The 18,226-nt window shown below is 41.9% G+C and overlaps 1 long non-coding RNA gene across 2 annotated transcripts in view; it reads right to left on the bottom strand.

Annotated features, from left to right (window-relative positions):
• Positions 1–751: 751 nt before the first annotated feature.
• LOC145764483 (uncharacterized) overlaps positions 752–18,226 on the bottom strand; it is a 75,012-nt gene continuing 57,537 nt past the window's right edge. Inside the window, exons 2-3 of one of the 2 annotated variants that reach the window (XR_014288484.1) lie at positions 1,941–2,326; positions 752–947 (exon numbers count right to left, since the gene is read on the bottom strand). This is a non-coding gene — a long non-coding RNA (uncharacterized LOC145764483). Of the gene's footprint in view, positions 948–1,940; positions 2,490–18,226 lie in introns of those variants that run through there. The other variant, XR_014288483.1, reaches the window with a different exon arrangement.

Genomic DNA, 18,226 nt, shown 5'->3' with positions numbered 1-18,226 from the left:
CCTTTTCACTTTTTTTGGGTGTTCTTTGTTTTCTACAAACTTCCACTTACCACTCCAGCGCTCCTTTCAAAACATAAACACCCTACCCTCCTCAAAATATGCCAATCTTCTAAAACTTTTCCAGAAAATGACCTGAAATTTATTTCAGGTCTTCAGGTCTTTTCTGTTAAACTACAGTCATTGAGAAATTTCAAAAGATGTGTATAGGTTGCTTGAAATAAGCAAGATGCCTTTTCACCACTAGTGGCGATAACTGCTGTTCGTTAATTTTCTTCACACTTTTCAAAAAAGTGCCACACATCCAGAAATTGATTTTGCAGAGAGTTGCCAGAGCCCAGAGAGATAGGCTATTGCAAAGAGAGTTGAAGAGTTGCCAGAAGGGCATTAGATGAAAGTGTTTTCTGTCAAAATATAGAGTTTTACCTCTAGGACAGGGGTGGGGAACCTGCGGCCAGCGGGCCGAATGCGGCCCGCGTGACTGTTTCATGTGGCCCGCGTCAAAATTTCTTTACTCAAAATATATTGAAACAACACCTAAAAAAATAGTAGCTTTTGCATATCACATCTTGCTTTCTTTGGAGTGGAGGCAAGATGGTCCAGTGGCAGTTGTCGTTTCGGTTGTATGTTACAGGTGACACCAATTGATTTGGTCAATACTGTTACTTGAGTTCCTAAACCAAACATATTTCAAATGAAGCAAAGCTGAAGTACTTTGAGTTTTACCATGTGTACAAGTATTTTCTTTTGCAACCATACTATTTATTACATACGATATAGAACAGGCTTCAACCAATTTTGGGTTCAAATCCATTACCTTTTGTTGTATTTTTGGGTTTAACCTGGCACACTTTCGATGAGGAACAATGAAAATCGAAGATGTCATATTGTGTAGCTGCATCATGTGTTGTTTTTTCAGTCTGACAAGCTATGTCAGAAGACAGCAAAGCCTAATAATGCAAGAGATAATGCAATGTAATAAAAAGGAGACACTTAATCAAGACACTTAAGAAATCAAGCATGAAAAGTTTAATAAAGTATAGGAATGCGATTAGGCTTACTCTAGCAAACCCTGATTTCAAAATAACCAAATTACTTTAACCAAAAGGTAATCATGGCATCGAAAATAGTTGAGTGGCAAAAATATATGGCAGTGGCTATTTGACCGGCTCCGGTCTTTGAATCTGAAACACTATTTGACCGGTCATGACGTTACGATAGACACTTTTTTTCTTTTTCTTTTTCAAAGCAAAAGACGAGAAGTGCCTATATAAGTTCTAAATTCGACAATTTTATTCAACTGTATCCGTGGCGCATGCGATACGACTCCGGCTGCCATACCAGAGGAAATTAGATCGATACTGCCCAGAAGCGTTCATTTTTACTTCTTTAAAAAAATGGTAAAACAATTTTTTTTAAAGAAGTATTGTACATTATATAACTAACTTGTTGAGAGCAAAAATGTATTGCGTCGTCTTATGACGAACGGAAAATTACCAGAGAAATTCTCAAATTCCAGCAAATTAAAAAAACTCTAACTTTACGACTCACATTTGAAAAGACATAAAAAATAGGGCTGTAGGCTACTCAAATTAAAAATTAACCACAAAAATGCACTTCTGGTCAAAATTTAATTAAAAAAAAAAGAACGCTTCCCGACAGTATAACCGAACTCATTTCCTTTGGTATGGCAGTCGGAGACGTATCGCACGCGCCACGGATCGAGTTGAATAAAATATATAATTTAGAACTTATATAGGCACTTCTTGTCTTTTGCTTTGAAAGAGAAAAATAAAAAAAGTGTTTGTATTTTGACGTCATGACCGGTCAAATAGTGCTTCAAATTAAACGACCGGAGCCGGTCAAATAGCCACTGCCAAAATATATCGGTTCCCCAAAGACCAATATTTAACTTCAATACAATCAGTAGGCTAACAACATACTCTTTCATCTTGTAATTCACTGCTGTCGCCATCCTTGTTGTTGGTATTGGCTTCAGCATCAACTGCAGCGTTGGTTTCAGCATCGTCCTCACTGCTCATTTCCACGCTACTCTTCACATTGGCTTTTGCTATCATCTAAGAAGAATACATGTTCTCTGTTTGGTATGATAAGTTACAATGGCATCATTTAAAAATCACTTTACACAAAACTTACTTTATTAACAAGTCGTTTTCTGAAAGCTGATCTTATGAGTGACTTGATATTTTGACTTTGAGTTGACTTGCTACTACTGGCGTCTGAAGGATGCGCAGATAGTTTCGAAGGTGATTTTTCAGGCAAGATAGAAGGATATACTTCAGATTTCAATTTTAAGCACTTGCAAAATCTCAAATTGAATTGAACAAGATTTTCAAAGTCAGTTTCTTGAAAATGCAAACTGCATATGCGACTTGATGATGTTGGTCCAAGCCATTTTCTTCTTCTGTTTACAAATTTTACCCAAATTTTTTTCAATTTTTTATCTTTCGTTGGGAAACCAAAGAAAGAAATTTTGTCACAATTATCTCGCCTTGAGGCACAGCCATACACGACGCATTGTTTTACCATGACAAGAGTTTAACCCAATATCTGTGTAATATATCAAGAAGTTAGAATACTACTAGACCTACAGTATAAGACAGTCCTCAGGGCCTAACCTGTCTATGCACTTCAACTTAGGATTAGCTTAGTGACTGCTAGTCCAGATTTAGCTATTTAATCCCTACTACTTGGTAACTTCAACCTAAATTGAAGACTTATGCAAAAACATCAGCAGAAAGCTGAACCTTTGATAACTAGGCCTAGTCTAGTTGACTAGTGAACTCTTATACCAGTATACCCAGTAGAAGTGTGGTACAGTAGTTGTTCAAGCTAGGCTAGTCGAACCCTCATCAGTTTACTTCACATGTGGCATGGTGGAACAAGCTTTACAACGCAACAACCTAGCCCAACCAGCTATACACAATGAAATTACAAAAACGAAGGACTGTAGGGGAGAGTGGGGCTAGTCGGAAAGATTTTTTTTTTAAGTGAAATTTAAAACAATTGATGGTGCATAACCTGACAACGTGAAGTGGCTTAAATTATCATCTATGGTGTCCTCTATCATACAACCAAAAATAAGTATTGAGTCAATTCAGCTTTTAATGAAAATTTAAAATAAACAAACATACAATTGATTTGTCAACTAACCCCATGCCTGGGGTTAGTTGAAAAACGTCAGTTTAATGCCCACTAATGAACTGGATACTCTTTTTTTAACCAACAAACATTTACATGGGGTTGTAAGCAAATATGTTTACCTGCTATAAAATCAAATGCAATGAATTCTACACCTAATCATCGTAAAACCATTTTTTAATAAACGCATTGTTAAAACTTGTGATGCCGTATATATAACACTTTCCAAGTTATTCAAATTAAAATTTAACAATGTATGTCTGCTTAAAACAAATACATTGGAGCTTATACTACTTATTATGGTACCACGACGATATACTCGTATCGTACTACATAGTCATACCATTATCAAACCACTTTCCAACTAACCCCACCCACTATTTTCCAACTAGCCCCATTAGCATATGACAAACTATTTTCCTAAAATATTCAAGCATGGCGCATTGGACTAAAATTTGTTTATAAATGTCTTAGTGTTGTAGAACACCTACAGCTGACACACACCAAAAAACTTCTGCCTATCTTTAACGATATCGACGCATAAGATGTTTTTTAAATGCCAAAAATTTTACTTCGAAAGTAAGAAAATAGAAAATTGTCAGCCAAACAAGTATACCTTGACTCAACAAATCGAAACTAACATGGATTATGTGTTTTTATAAACTACATCACATGTTGGCAGTAAATATTTAAAAAAGTTATTGGGAGTTAAAAAAATGATCATTTTTCAACTAACCCGCCTTCCAACTAACCCCACTCTCCCCTACCTCGTGACGTCATAGCGTAAGTGGCTTATTTCAACAACGTTTCATATAATACGGGTGAGAAATGACAATGCGCACTTTGCCCCTTGCTGGGGCGGTCGCATATGATTGTTTTTTTGTAAAAGATAGTAAATCGTGTTCAAAAATGCGTAATTTACGCATTCCAATCGTTTATTTGCGTTTTCAATTGTCAATCCCCCGCTCTTTAAGACATCGGATATTGCAACATCTCATCGCGAGCAAACTAACGTTTTTCAGTTAATTGAGGCATCTCCTGAGACGTCATGACAATGACTGTTCTCACATCACCATGATCTTACTAGTCTCGGTCTGTTCCAGACGGTTGTTCGCCTGGTCAAACGTCATGTAGAAACCGTTCGGGTCTACTGAATATTACGTCATGGAAATTCCTAAAACATGAGCCAAAATTGCACCATCGTCCGTAAGACTCGTGTCAGACCGGTTTAAACCTGTTTCAGTTTGAGACCTGTTTGGACATGAAATATTGCGTCACGAACTGCTCTCGTGTCTTTGAGTTATCACAAATTTTTCTGATTCATTCTCGAAGTTGTTTGTTGGAAGTCGGTCGCACATTTAACTGGTTTATTTGGTGCTTGCTAGCTGGACAAATTCTCCGTCTTTTATCCAAGTAATCTGTATCGTAGTGACAGTTTTAGAGGTGTAGGCATTGCACCAGTCATTTCGATAGCCGCGGGCTAATTTTACAGAAATACACTGTTTGATAAGAAGTTCAAGTGTGTGTTTCTTCGGTCATTATATACAGACGAACGGATTCGGGAACTTTATGTTAAAATTTTCCCACGAAGAGATTATGGTTTACCGCTGTGACCATAAAAAATAAAAGACGAGTTCTTGTCAGTTGGTAGGTCAAGAAGAAATTAAAGCAAGAAAAATAAAAAAACAATTTTGTTAGCTGGTAGGCCAAGAAGCACTTGAAGGCATAAAAATAAACGACGTGTTTGTTGTCAGCTAGTGCAGAAGAACTACTTAGAAGTACAAGAAATAATAAAAGAAGATTTGTTGGTTGGTAGTCTACACTCTTACAGAAGCAAAGAAAAGTAAAGACAATTCTTCTCAGTTTGGTACAGAAGAAAAATAACTTTGACATTCATTGGCAAGAAAGAAGATTAAAAGACAATCCATCTGTGCTTGTAGATTCAAGTGGAAGAATCCAAGCAAGTTTTGTGGACTTTAGGACTTCATACCCGTACAGCTACGGTATCGTGCATTTAAATTCTTTTTTGTATTTTTACGGTCTTGGCAGTTAAGTTTTTTATAACTACTGTAGCCTAATAATTTTGTGTGTTTGTGTAACTTAATTTTTTTAATTGTTAATTTAGCCCCAACATTTAATATGTCTACACTCGGTGGCGACAAGGACTCGACCGCCGTAGACTCGACTGAGTTTAAGCCTGATGATGTTCTTTGCGGTCGGGCAGGCCATTCTGGGGAGGGACCCAATAACGATGAGGCTAAGTCAGTTCGAGAGGCCCGGCATCTTAGACGGGATATTTTGACTCAAATTGGGGAACTTTCTGTAGCCCTAGGTTCTTTGAGTGATAAGCAGGAACTGTTAATTTTTCGATCTAACTTCTCTACTTTAGAAGAGGAATTACGGCATTTCCATGCTCTTTTGACTACAATCTTTAACTCTGCAATCTTGGCAGAACTTCGTGATAGGGTAGATCCCGAATTTAACTCGTTAAAAAATAACTTTGAACAAAAAGAAAGTGAGTTCTCAGATATGTTGGATGCTGACATACATCCTGATGATAGCGCCTCAAATGTAAGCACTAGGATGTCTAGGACTTCGTCTCGGATAGTGGCACAAATTAACCTGCAGCTAAGACGAGAGGAGCTCCAGATCCAAGCTGAGGCCGAAGCAAGAGCTGCTGAGGCCATCGCGAGAGCTGAGGCCATTCGAGCTGAGGCCGCCGCGAGAGCTGAGGCCGAAGCGAGAGCAGCTGAGGCCGCCGCGAGAGCTGAGGCCGAAGCGAGAGCAGCTGAGGCCGCCGCGAGAGCCGAAGCTAGAGCTGCTGAGTTCGCACTCAAAGACGCTCAGTTGAGGGCTGAACAACGTAAAGAGGTAGTTTTAGCTGAATATCGATCAGAGGCGGGCTCCCGGCGTAGCTCTAGGAAGAGCTTTTCTAGGCATTCCAGAAATGAACATCAATCGCAGTTTAATTTACATAACCTTTTCCAAACGTCCGTTCAACCTGTGAGTGGACCAGGGCAATCCACACGTTTTCCAGCTGTTTCAGGAGGTCTCGGGGCCGCGGCTAAGGGTCTTCCGAATGCTGTAGAGCCAAGGTCTGCGAATTACAACCGAACTCCTCCCCCAGAGCGTACAGGTCACGGGGCCGCCATTAGCAGTAATGCTTTGCCCCCTTCACAGTTTTCTGCGCCGCTAGTTGTGGATCGCCCAGCTACACGTAATTTGGGTGGTTGTGAGAGGCGTATCGCGTCTCCTGATTTTAACGTGTGTGAGGATCGTGATCGGGCTGTGCATGTGACTGAGCCCACTCAGCCCCTTAAGGGATATAGCTTGTCTTCTCCCGCTAAATCGAGTTCTCAACAGCAGGATTGCTTTTTTGAATACCAAAATAGTAGGACGTTTTTCGATAAGGCGGCCTTGATTGGTTACGATGGTAATAATATGCCATTTATCTTCTTTAAAAATCGTGTTACGGCTTTAATGGCAGCTTCGCCCTTTAAGAGGACTCGTTTGACTTTGTTACAAGCAGCTTGTGTTAGGACAGCTGCGCAAACGATTGCTAATTTGGTTTCTGATACCCCTGGCTTGTCAGAGGAAGACAGGATAGAAATGTCGTTAGCTCGCTTGTCCCAGCGTTTTGGGGTTCGTGGAAGTCTTTTTGCAGAACCGGAAATTAGAAAGTATCGCTATGGTAGCAAATTGACTTCGACCTCTTCCAGTGATCTGAAAGAGTTTAAAGATGAATTATCGCAGTGTTTGCTTTACGCGCAAGCTTATGGTCAGCGTGATAAATTAGAAGGACGTTTTGTTTTGGATTTGGCTAAGCGACTCCCGTTTGACGCTAAGCAGCGTTATCTTGACTTTTTAGGTGATCAGTATGGTGGCACTGATGAGCCTACCTTTCAGAGTTTGTTTGAATTTGTAGTACGGGAGGAAACGCGTAAGTCGACTGATTTTAGCATTATGCTAATGGGCGATTCTGGTGAGTCGCACAATTTAAAAAGTTTGGCAAAGGAAAATTGCCTTCATGTCCGGTTAGGCAGACGTCCGTAAAACCCCATGATGATGTGATGTCAGGGAGTTCGCAGTACTCGACTGTTGTTGGCGCACCGCGCGGTGGTGAAGCCAGACGTAAAAACCTACCGGCATGTATTTGTTGTTCGTCACGTGGTCAAGTTGAATATCATTTTTTGTCTAATTGTAAAGAATTTTTGCGCTTGACACCTAAAGATCGGAGAGATGTCATTGTGAAAGCTGGCAAATGCTTGAATTGTTTGCGCCAGCATATGGTTAGGGATTACGTTCATGCAAATAACTGTCGTAAGTGTGGGCCTAACAACGATAGGAAACACTATTTTCTTCTGCATGATTTTTATGTGACGTCACGTGATTCTCTGGATTCGGTTGGGAAAGATGATGCTCGTGCCAGAGTTCCTGTGCGTAATGTTAAGATTGGAAATGTTAAAGCAGCTTTTAACCGCGTTACTGCTGCTCGTGTTTTGAATCCAATGACTGGCAAATCGAAGTTGGTGTATTGTCAGCATGATCCTGGTTCGCAGTTGACGTTTGTTTCGAGTGATTTGGTGTGTGAACTTGATCTTAAACCGTACGATAAAGCGTCGTTTAAAATGGATACCCTGGCTGGTCAGAAAGCTACTTGTGCTGACCTTGTCAAACTCAACATCCAGTCGTTAGAGACAGATGAACTGTTTTGTGATATAACTTCGGTGGTTAACCCAGCTTGGGCTGACGATGTTAAAACTTTACCGCATAAACAAGATTTAAATGGTTTCCGTCATTTTCATGACGTGAATATGTTTCATTTGAATGATTGTAGTACTGTAGATGTACTGATTGGCAACGACAACGCTTATTTGATGTGTGCAAAAAAAGAGCGTGTTGGTGAAAATCGTAGTGAACCACATGCTTTGCTCACTCCTCTCGGCTGGTTGGCTTGTGGTGGTAAGTCACCCTTAGATGAAAGCGTTGCTAAAGTGTGCAGAGTGCAGACGTCTTCAGAGTCGGATGTCATCTCTGGCTTTCAGCGTAAAATTGAGTCTCGTGATATGGAAATAGCAGACCTGAATAAAGTCATTCAGGATTTGACGTTGCAAAATGAAACCTGTGAATTGTCTCGCAATGATAAGTTGGCTAGAGAACTTGTTGAACCGAATATTGAGTTGAAAGATGGTCGATTTGAGATACCTGTTCCGTTGAAGGAAGATATTGATCTACCTAACAATTTTGTGTTGGCGTCAGATAGAGCTGCTGCTTTAAGAAAGAAAGCTTTAAAACAACCTGAACTTCGTGATTTCCTTACTGACACCATGAAAGATCTTAAATCAAATGGCTATATTGAGCGTACTGGTGAAGCAGGAAATGTCAAGGGATTTGAATGGTATTTACCATACTTTGTTACGTCACAATTAAAAAAGCGCATTGTTTACGATGGCAAGTCTGAATTTCGAGGAACTTGTGTTAATGATGTAATGTTTTCGGGTCCTGACTTGTTAAACCCTCTGGTAGATGTCTTGGCTAGATTTCGGCTTGGTAGATTTGGTCTCATGGCTGATGTGACTAAATGCTTCTTTCAAATAAAATTACCTGAGTCGCAAAGGGATTTGTTTCGTATATTGTGGTTTGAAGATGATGACCTTGAAAATGGTAGGATGGTACCATTTCGTTTTTGTGTACACCCTTGGGGAATAAAGAGTAGCCCGTATATCGCTTGCTTGGCTATAAAGAAAATGATCGAGCAGAATCCCAGCAGTGCTGGTGAATTGACTCTCTGCAATATTGCAAATAATATGTACATGGATGATTTTATATTTTCGGCTGATAGCTTAGAGGAAGCTCAGCAAATCACTCATGAATCAATTGCTTTGTTTGATAGCCGTGGGTTTAAACTTGGTAAGTGGAGTGCTAACAAGGAGGCTATGATTGTCTTGTCAAATTTGGATAATGAGATGCTTTCACCTTTGATTCGTGACATTGACTTTCAGACTGAAAATATGACTTTGCCATCAGCGAAGACATTGGGTTGTGTGTGGCAAACCGAGTCTGACGAGATGCGTATCGCATGTTCCTTAAAGCCCTTAGCTAAACACACGCGCCGAAGTATGCTCAGTCAGCTTGGACAAAATTTTGATCCGCTAGGCTTTGGAGCGCCATTTTTTCTAAAAGCACGCCTTATACTTCAGCAATTGGCGATAGACAAGTTTGATTGGGACACCGAGGTCCCTGATAGCTTTGTTAAAGAGTGGGAGTCGTGGCTTCGCTCTTTGGACCTGCTTAAGGATTTTTCGTAACCGAGATGGTATTTTGCAAACTCTGGTGTGTGCAGTCCGGATGATATTGTTTCATATCAATTGCATGGGTTTAGTGATGCTTCGAATCAAGCTTTCTCTTCTGTTGTTTACTTACGTAGACTGGTTAACGGAGTTCCGAGTGTGTCTTTCGTTCTGGGTAAATCTACCATTGTTGTAAAAAATCAGTTTTCTTGGCCGATAGCTAGGAAAGAGCTTGTTGCCGCTTTGAATACAGCCAGACTCGTGAAGCAGGCCTACGAGGCATTGAAGATGCCAGACTGCCTTAAGTATTTTTTGGTGTGATTCTCGTACTGTGTTGCAGTGGGTTAAAAACCCTGATTTACGTTTGAATAAGTTTATTACGCGTCGAGTTGAGCATATTTTATTGTTGTCTGGAGCCCAGGATTGGCGTTTTTGCCCTACCGATATGAACCCAGCTGATGTTGGCACAAGGCCAAATCTTATTACAAAGAAAGAATTTCGAGAGTTGTGGTTAAATGGTTCTAGTCTTCTCTACCAGTGTGAGGAAATTCCATCTGTAGAAAATGCCACTCCAGTACCTGTCCATAGCCTATATCTTCGTGACGAAGAGGAGTCGCTTGACGTTGGACAGGGTGGTCTTCACAGATTGATCGAGGCCGCACCTTCTTTGTATGTTATGAAAAAGAGAATCGCTTATTTGGTTGCTTTTGTTGAATTTTTGTGCTGTAAAACGAGAAAGCGTAGCTTTGTGAAGCCAAAACTGGATGCATCTTATCTTAACAGTGCTTCAGAGTTGGCTGTGAAGTTTGTTCAGAAGAGCGTGTATGGCGATGTGGTACATTTAATGACCAAACGATCGCCGGATGCCCTTGAGGAAGTGATAAAGCGGGGTAGTGTTGGCGCTTCGCAACGTGAGAAGGAACGGTTGAAAGAATTACGTTCACTTAAAAAGTACAGACCTTGTGTAGATGACGCTGGTGTAATCCGCATTGAAGGGCGCTTAAGTAATTCTCCCGAGATCTCTCTTGAAGCAAAGCATCCGATTGTTTTGCCTTCGAAGCACCCCTTCACTAGGCTTGTTGTACTGTCGCATCATAATGGAAATGCGCACTGTGGAGTACAGCACACTTTGTTGTCTACGCGACAGAAGTTTTGGATCGCTAATGGTAATGCCTCCGTGAAGAGGTATCTTAATGACTGTGGTGTATGTGCGATTGAGAAAGCTCGACCTATAAGGCAGCTCATGTCTGATTTACCTTTGTCTCGCACAACTGCGCATAGGAAACCCTTTTTTGATTGCGGCTTAGACTATCTTGGACCTTTAACTTTCGTTGAAGGTAGAAGTCACAAAAAAGCTTGGGGACTCTTGTTCACATGTATGGCATCTCGCGCTATTCATGTTGAGCTGGTTACGTCATTGTCGCTGAGTGATTTTTTACTTGCCTTTACAAGGTTTACAGATTTACGTGGGCAGGTTAATGCTATCTATTCCGACAATGGAAGTACCTTTCAGGCAGCATCTAAGAAGTTACCCGAGTTGATAGGATCAGCTGAATTTCACAACGCCCTGAGACAGAGAGAGATAAACTGGGAATTTATACCTCCGTATGCTCCGGCGCAAGGTGGCGCCTGGGAGGCAATGGTTAAACAATTTAAAATTGCATTTTTTCACATTTTGGACTCTTCAATTCGTAAGCCCAAATTTATTGAATTGCTTACGTACACAGGCAGTGCCGTTCGGATCGTGAACGAACGCCCTTTGGTACCTTTGAGTGACGACCCTAGGGATTTTACTGTCATCACCCCTGCCTCACTTTTGACCCCATACTTAGACCCATACTGTGCTGTTGGGCAACCCCATGATCGTGACCAACTAAGAAGGGATTATCGGTTCAATTTGTCACTTTCTCATCAGTTTTGGAGTAAATGGATCGATTTTTACTTGCCAGGTCTTCAGGGCCGGAAAAAATGGCTAAAAATGGCCGAGAATTTGGAGCCTGGTCAACTTGTAGTGGTAGGTTCTCTCCAGGATATTGGTAAACGTGGGAAGTACCAACTTGGGAGGGTGCATGAGGTAGTTCCACAAATTAGGAAAGGGAAGCCTGTGGTTCGTAGAGCTAAAGTTGCCGTCTGCAACTATGATGAGAGTACGGGGAAAGTGAAAGTAGACTATGTGTTGAGGGATATTTCGTGCCTCGCCCCCGTAAAGAACACCTAAGTGTTAGGGTTTGAGCCTGGTTTTGTCTGCGGTGGCCGACACTTGTCTGAGCCCAGAACAGTCGGTTATTATCGCAACCATGGTATATAGCGTCATTTTTTGCGTGTACCTACTACCTATGGTACCAATTTCATGTATCGTCGTGTTTATTCTTATTGCTGTTCATTCTTTGCATGCCCTTTGTATTTGCGTATTAACTTAAACGTGAGTGATTCAAACAATTTGTGTATCATGTGTTTTTATTCATTGGCTCACAATTGTCGTCAATTCTTTTTTAGTTATGCCATGTCAGACTGTCATAACTAGGGGCCGCTATGTTCCAGACGGTTGTTCGCCTGGTCAAACGTCATGTAGAAACCGTTCGGGTCTACTGAATATTACGTCATGGAAATTCCTAAAACATGAGCCAAAATTGCACCATCGTCCGTAAGACTCGTGTCAGACCGGTTTAAACCTGTTTCAGTTTGAGACCTGTTTGGACATGAAATATTGCGTCACGAACTGCTCTCGTGTCTTTGAGTTATCACAAATTTTTCTGATTCATTCTCGAAGTTGTTTGTTGGAAGTCGGTCGCACATTTAACTGGTTTATTTGGTGCTTGCTAGCTGGACAAATTCTCCGTCTTTTATCCAAGTAATCTGTATCGTAGTGACAGTTTTAGAGGTGTAGGCATTGCACCAGTCATTTCGATAGCCGCGGGCTAATTTTACAGAAATACACTGTTTGATAAGAAGTTCAAGTGTGTGTTTCTTCGGTCATTATATACAGACGAACGGATTCGGGAACTTTATGTTAAAATTTTCCCACGAAGAGATTATGGTTTACCGCTGTGACCACGGTCTTAATTTCGCTTCAAAATAAATTTCTTAAAAGGATTTCGTTTTGACTAAGAAAATTTCTTTCGCGCTTTGAATGCAGATTCACTGATGTCATAAACATACAAGGGGGCTAATAGGTTAAGTCGAAAATTGATAACCTTATTAAAGTGCCCCTGACAGGTTGGACCCAAGTAGGCTATAGTAACTTTTCTAAGCATTTCCTAGCGCAGAATTATGCTTAGCTAACGTTTTAATCTTAACCTCGAAGCTCGACTGGTTAGGGCAAAATTTATACAAAACGACTGCTCTGCTACGCCACCACAGGCGAAACTTCATATTTCACTGCTCTGGGACGACTTTGGTGGTGTTACGTCATCCTGGGTGGGCGTCGTTAGCGATGGATGAAACAAATGCTTTCTAGATGTAATTGGTGGATCACAGTTTGGTCGGAGTTGGTACAAGCGGTTGCTTTTTTCAAAGATTTATTGTTTTTTGCAGTTTAATAAAACTGTACTGGATGCGTTCCTACAAAACCTAAAATATACTTATTTAATTCATTCATATTTACATCATTCATATTTAATTCATCATCATTCATCACTATTCATAAATAAATAAAAGTTCTCTTTCTCATAATGTACCTTCAGTTGGCCATTGAAATCCGGTGTAACGGCCATCTGGACTTGAAAATTGTTTTGGATTCGCCAAACATTGAATGACGGCAGCACAATCCGATTGTTGCTTCCAAGAGCATCACCTTGTAGTATCCACTCCAATACATGCCTGTAAGCGACTAATTACCGATACTGCCTGCAAGGAAGTAAAATTAGCCTACTTCTTTTAGTGTGCATTTTTTAGCGTTTTGGGTATTTTTAGCCTAATGTAGCATCTTTAGGCTACTCTTTTGCTAGGTCTCCGTTTTCTCCTTTCGGTTTATTGCTTTTTCTCCAGTTCTTCCTGCTTCTCATAAAAAAAGTCTTCAAAACTACAGGATGTAAGTGTGCCTCAAAATCGGTCAAATTGGTAACACAGCTAGATGAGCCTTTCTTCAAAAGTGCTTTCGTCTGTGGCACTTCATGGCAACATACACATTCATTGGGCTGGGACATAGACTCGCGCTTGTGGCAAACGCACCACATAGAGTTCCCAGCACGCCACTCATTGCTGGGAAGATCCAAATCGGGTTGGTGGTGTTAACAAAATCATCTCCAATGAAGTGAAGAGAACATATACGACTAGTTTTGTATGGTCCATCTACTTTCGAACACTTGAAGAAAATTTTGATCATTTTCTTCTCAGCACCTTGTTTTGTTTGAAAGCATGAAAAGATAGCACACGTCTTTGTCACTGACACTGTCACATAAACAGCAATTTGCAGGCATTACCTGAACCATTAATTAAGGGTACTGTTTGTGAGATACTGTTGTATTTCCAGACGTTTAATATAAAATAAACAATAATAATTGTAGCGATAGCCAACCAAGTGAGAAAACCATTTACCTCTTGTTACTTACTGATTCACTGTATAAAATCAACGCAATATATAGTAAGAAAGAAACGCAAAACAATCAACTGAGGAACGTGGTACAGAACGCTTAATTGATTACACGCGCAGTGCGGTGGTAATCAATTCCAACGTCTGTACCAGAAAACGCTGAACGGTGATTATGTAGTGACGCTGGTCACGAGTTACATATATTCAACGTAGATGACGACTATAACACCTCCCCGATAATTTTTATACACAAACATAAAAAATGAACAAGACACCGAATTAACAATAAAACTCAAAGTCCGAAACGAGCTGGAGGTCTGCGGCGACGGCTCGACCTTCGTGGGTTGTGTGGCCCGAATTCCGGTACAGTCGGTGTGTCGTCCGAATTCGTTCGGGCTGAGGTGGAGACAGCGGAAGAGTCGATTGTTGGTGCAGGAGTATCTCCCGGCTCCTGGTCCTCCGATGATGCATAGCGAGGTTGCAGTTGGTCCATATGGCGCCTCCACGTCGGACCATGTGGCAGCAGACGTACCAGGAAGATTCGGCTACCCTGTCGCTTGATCACCTCGGCTGGAACCCAACGAGGATCCTGGCTCCGTCGTGGAGTGAATGATAGCGCGTAACAGGGATCTCCCGGTTTGAAATGTCGTTTGGTACCTTCGGAGGCGTCGGTGTTGTGAGGGTTTTGTCGGGGTACCACTTGAGACGGTGTAGGGAGAAGCGTGTCGATCTTGGTTCGAATCTGACGATTGTTGAGTAATTGGCTTGGAGAGTAGCCACTCGGAGTGGGCGTGCGTCGATACTGCTGTAGGAATTCCAAGACGGCTTGTTTTGGGGGCAGGGAAGATTTGCGAAGTGCTTGCTTGAACGTACGTACGAGGCGCTCCGCCGCTCCATTGGTTTCCGGATGGTAAGGTGCACCCGTGATGTGTACCATACCCCTCTCCTTACAGAAAGTTTGAAATTCTGTGAATTTAAAAGTAGTAGCATTATCGGTAACTATAGTATGGGGATAGCCGAAATGAGCAAAATCTTCTTCTAGCAGGTTGATAGTAGCTGTTGAAGATAAAGAAGTAGTAGCATGAATACATGGGTATTTAGAAAAAGCATCAGTGCTGAGTAACCAATGGTAACCCATGAATTCTACCGCATGATCTATGTGCAAGCGACTCCACGGTGCTTCTGGAACCGTCCATGATTGGACCTGGGTTTTAGATTGCGGTTGATATTCGCCACAGGTACTGCACTTGTGACAAAGTTCCGCGATGTCTCGATCGATGTTTGGCCAGTAGACGGACGTCCTTGCCAACTGCTTCATTCTCTCAATGCCGAAATGTCCTTCATGAAGCAATTGAAGGACGGAAGGACGAAGTTTGGACGGGATGACCACTCTGGAACCGTAAAGTAGACATCCGTAACAAGTAGAAAGAGAGTCTGCGTACTTACGAAACGGTTCGACCGGGTCTTGTGGAGAAGACTTGGCCGGCCATCCTTCATGAATGAAACGCATTACCGTGGAAATGATAGGATCTTTAGAAGATTCTTTACGCAGTGAGGCGGCATTTGGGGTCTGGACCTGCAAATCCAAAGCATCGATAGCGCAGACGATATCAATGTCATCCGCACTTTCCTCTTCATCGAAGACTTTATCCCCTCCTGCTGGTAAGCGACTCAAAGCATCAGCGTTTTGATGATCCTTCGTCTTCCTGTACTCAATAGTGTATGTAAATTGCGACAAAAAGAGTGCCCAACGAGCCAAACGATTTGCTGCCAAAGAAGGTGTCGATTTGGTCGGGCCAAAAAGACTAAGCAATGGTTTATGATCTGTGACCAAAATGAATGATCTACCAAAAAGATATTGATAGAATTTCTTTAGCGCAAAAATTATCGACAAAGCCTCTTTCTGAATTTGACTATAGTTTCTCTGAGAGGCTGTTAATACTTTTGAAACGTTTGCTATAGGCCGTTCTGTGCCATCTGGGTAACGGTGAAACAAAGTAGCACCGATGCCCACACTAGAAGCATCACATGCGATACCTACCGGAAGTGACGCATTGAAATGTGTAAGAACCTCATCAGTAGATAGATGATGCTTCAGCTGAGCAAAAGAGTTTTCCTCTTGTTTTCCCCATCTCCAAGGAATGTCCTTTTTCGTGAGATGGTATAGTGGTTCTGCTACAGTAGAAGCGTTCAACGGTAGAAACTTCGAATAAAATTGTAAGGAACCTAAAAACGAACGAAGAGAAGATACGTCAGTGGGGGCAGACATCTCCAGTACGGCGTTTACCTTGGGACCTTTGGAGATGCCCTGCCTGGACAAAATGTGTCCGAGATACTCTACCTGAGGTTGTGCAAACTTACACTTGTCTTTCCTACACCTCAGGCCTTTTGAGTGAAGTCGATCGAGGAGCCGTCTAAGATTCTGGAGATGCTCCTCAGCAGTAGTGCCACTGACAAGAATGTCGTCTAGGTAGACTGCAACCCCTGGAAGGTCGGCTGTAATGTCGTCCATGATCTTCTGAAAATAACCTGGAGCAGAAGATATGCCAAAAGGTAAAACATTTTGTAAAAGTACGCCACGGTGAGTGCTTAATGCGAGTCGTTTTCGACTGTCAGGACCAAGTCGAATCTGATTGTAGGCATTAGCCAAGTCTATCTTGCTGAAACCGTACCCACCACCCAACTTTTGCATTAAGTCTTCTGGTAAGGGTAACGGGTGACGATGGGTCTCCAGGGAAGGGTTCACCGTGACTGAATAATCGCCACAAATGCGTAACTTGGCCTTCGCTCCTGAAGAGTTTGAAGGCTTACGGACTGGAACAACTGGTGTGCCCCAATCGCAAAACTGAACTGGTGTCCATACACCACGTGCAATGCCCGAATCATAGGCTTGTGCTAAGTCCTCCTTTAGCGCGAAAGGTACAGGCCTAGGTTTGAGAAAAACAGGTTTAGCATCAGACTTAAAATCGATGTCTAGTTCATAATCTCGTAAGCACCCGAGTTCAGGCTTAAAAACATCTTTGAACTCGTCACATAAGAGGGAGCATGCCTTCTCCAGACTCTTATCAGGCTTGTCGCATGACTGGATGCTCTGTAAAGTAGAACAGTTAGACAGAAGGAATTTATCGATAGAAATTCCTAAAGACGAAATTGCATCACGACCTAGCAAGTTCAGTCCTTTGACTGTCGTGACTACAAAAGGAATATTATCTGACCTTCCCGTGGAAGGACAAGTTACCTGGGCCGTGAAAGAACCCGTGATTGGTACTAGATGCTTGGTAGCAGACTGGAACTGCGACACTGGTGCTTGCAATTGAGGTGCGCCTACCCGAGTCCAGACGTCGTTGGAAAGGAAATTTCCATTTGTAGCAGTGTCCAGTTCTAAGTGTGTGGTTACCGAATTAATGGAGATCGGTACTTCCAACTTTGAATTTCGAGGTTTTCTGCAAGAACTAGAAAGCATGTTAATTTCCTCGATACAATTTACCTTAGAAGGTTTGAACTGTCTAGCTTTCTTTCGACAAACACTCTGTAAGTGTCCCGTAATATTGCAGAAATGGCAAGTGGCTTTCTTAAACCTACAGTCATTGGCGTTGTGGTTGGAATTACCACAGCGATAGCATTCTTTATTTTTAGAAGAAAAGAAAGTACCTGTAAGTTGCCTAGTTTTTGGAGGTTTGCTGATGGTCCTTACTTTCGCAACTGGTACTGGTGGAGTGCCGTAAACAGTTTCTTTGGCCACCTTGGCTGCCTCTTCGGTTTCTGATGCAACCTCCACCGCACGTTTGAAAGTAAGTTCATCAGCTCTGATTTTGAATAACGCCTTAAGCACCGCCTCGTTACCTATTGAACAAATAAAACGAGTACGTAAAGCTTCGTCCAATGGATTTGAAATGGACGAGAAGTCACAGGTGGCAGCTGCCTGGCGTATGCGGATGGCTAGTTCTTGAGCTGTTTCACCGGGCTTGCGCTTCATTTCGCTCCAGAAACGGAATCGCTCCCTCACGATGAAGCGTTTTGGGTCGAATTGTTGAGCCATGTAATTTGTAATTTCCGTCATGGTGAGATCGTTGACTTCTTTTGGGTTTGTTTCCTGCGCAGCCAAATTTGTTAACATTTTGTAGATTGTAGGTGATTGATTGGTGAGAAAAACCTGCGGCATTTTGTCTTGTGCGACTGAATGTGCTGCTACAAAGGTGTTAAACCTCTTCCAATAGTCTGCCCACAGTTCAGTGGTGGCATCGAA

Source organism: Aplidium turbinatum, chromosome 1 (assembly GCF_918807975.1).
Source record: "Aplidium turbinatum chromosome 1, kaAplTurb1.1, whole genome shotgun sequence".
Taxonomy (NCBI): Eukaryota; Metazoa; Chordata; class Ascidiacea; order Aplousobranchia; family Polyclinidae; genus Aplidium; species Aplidium turbinatum.
This window is presented reverse-complemented; position numbering and strand designations above follow the sequence as displayed.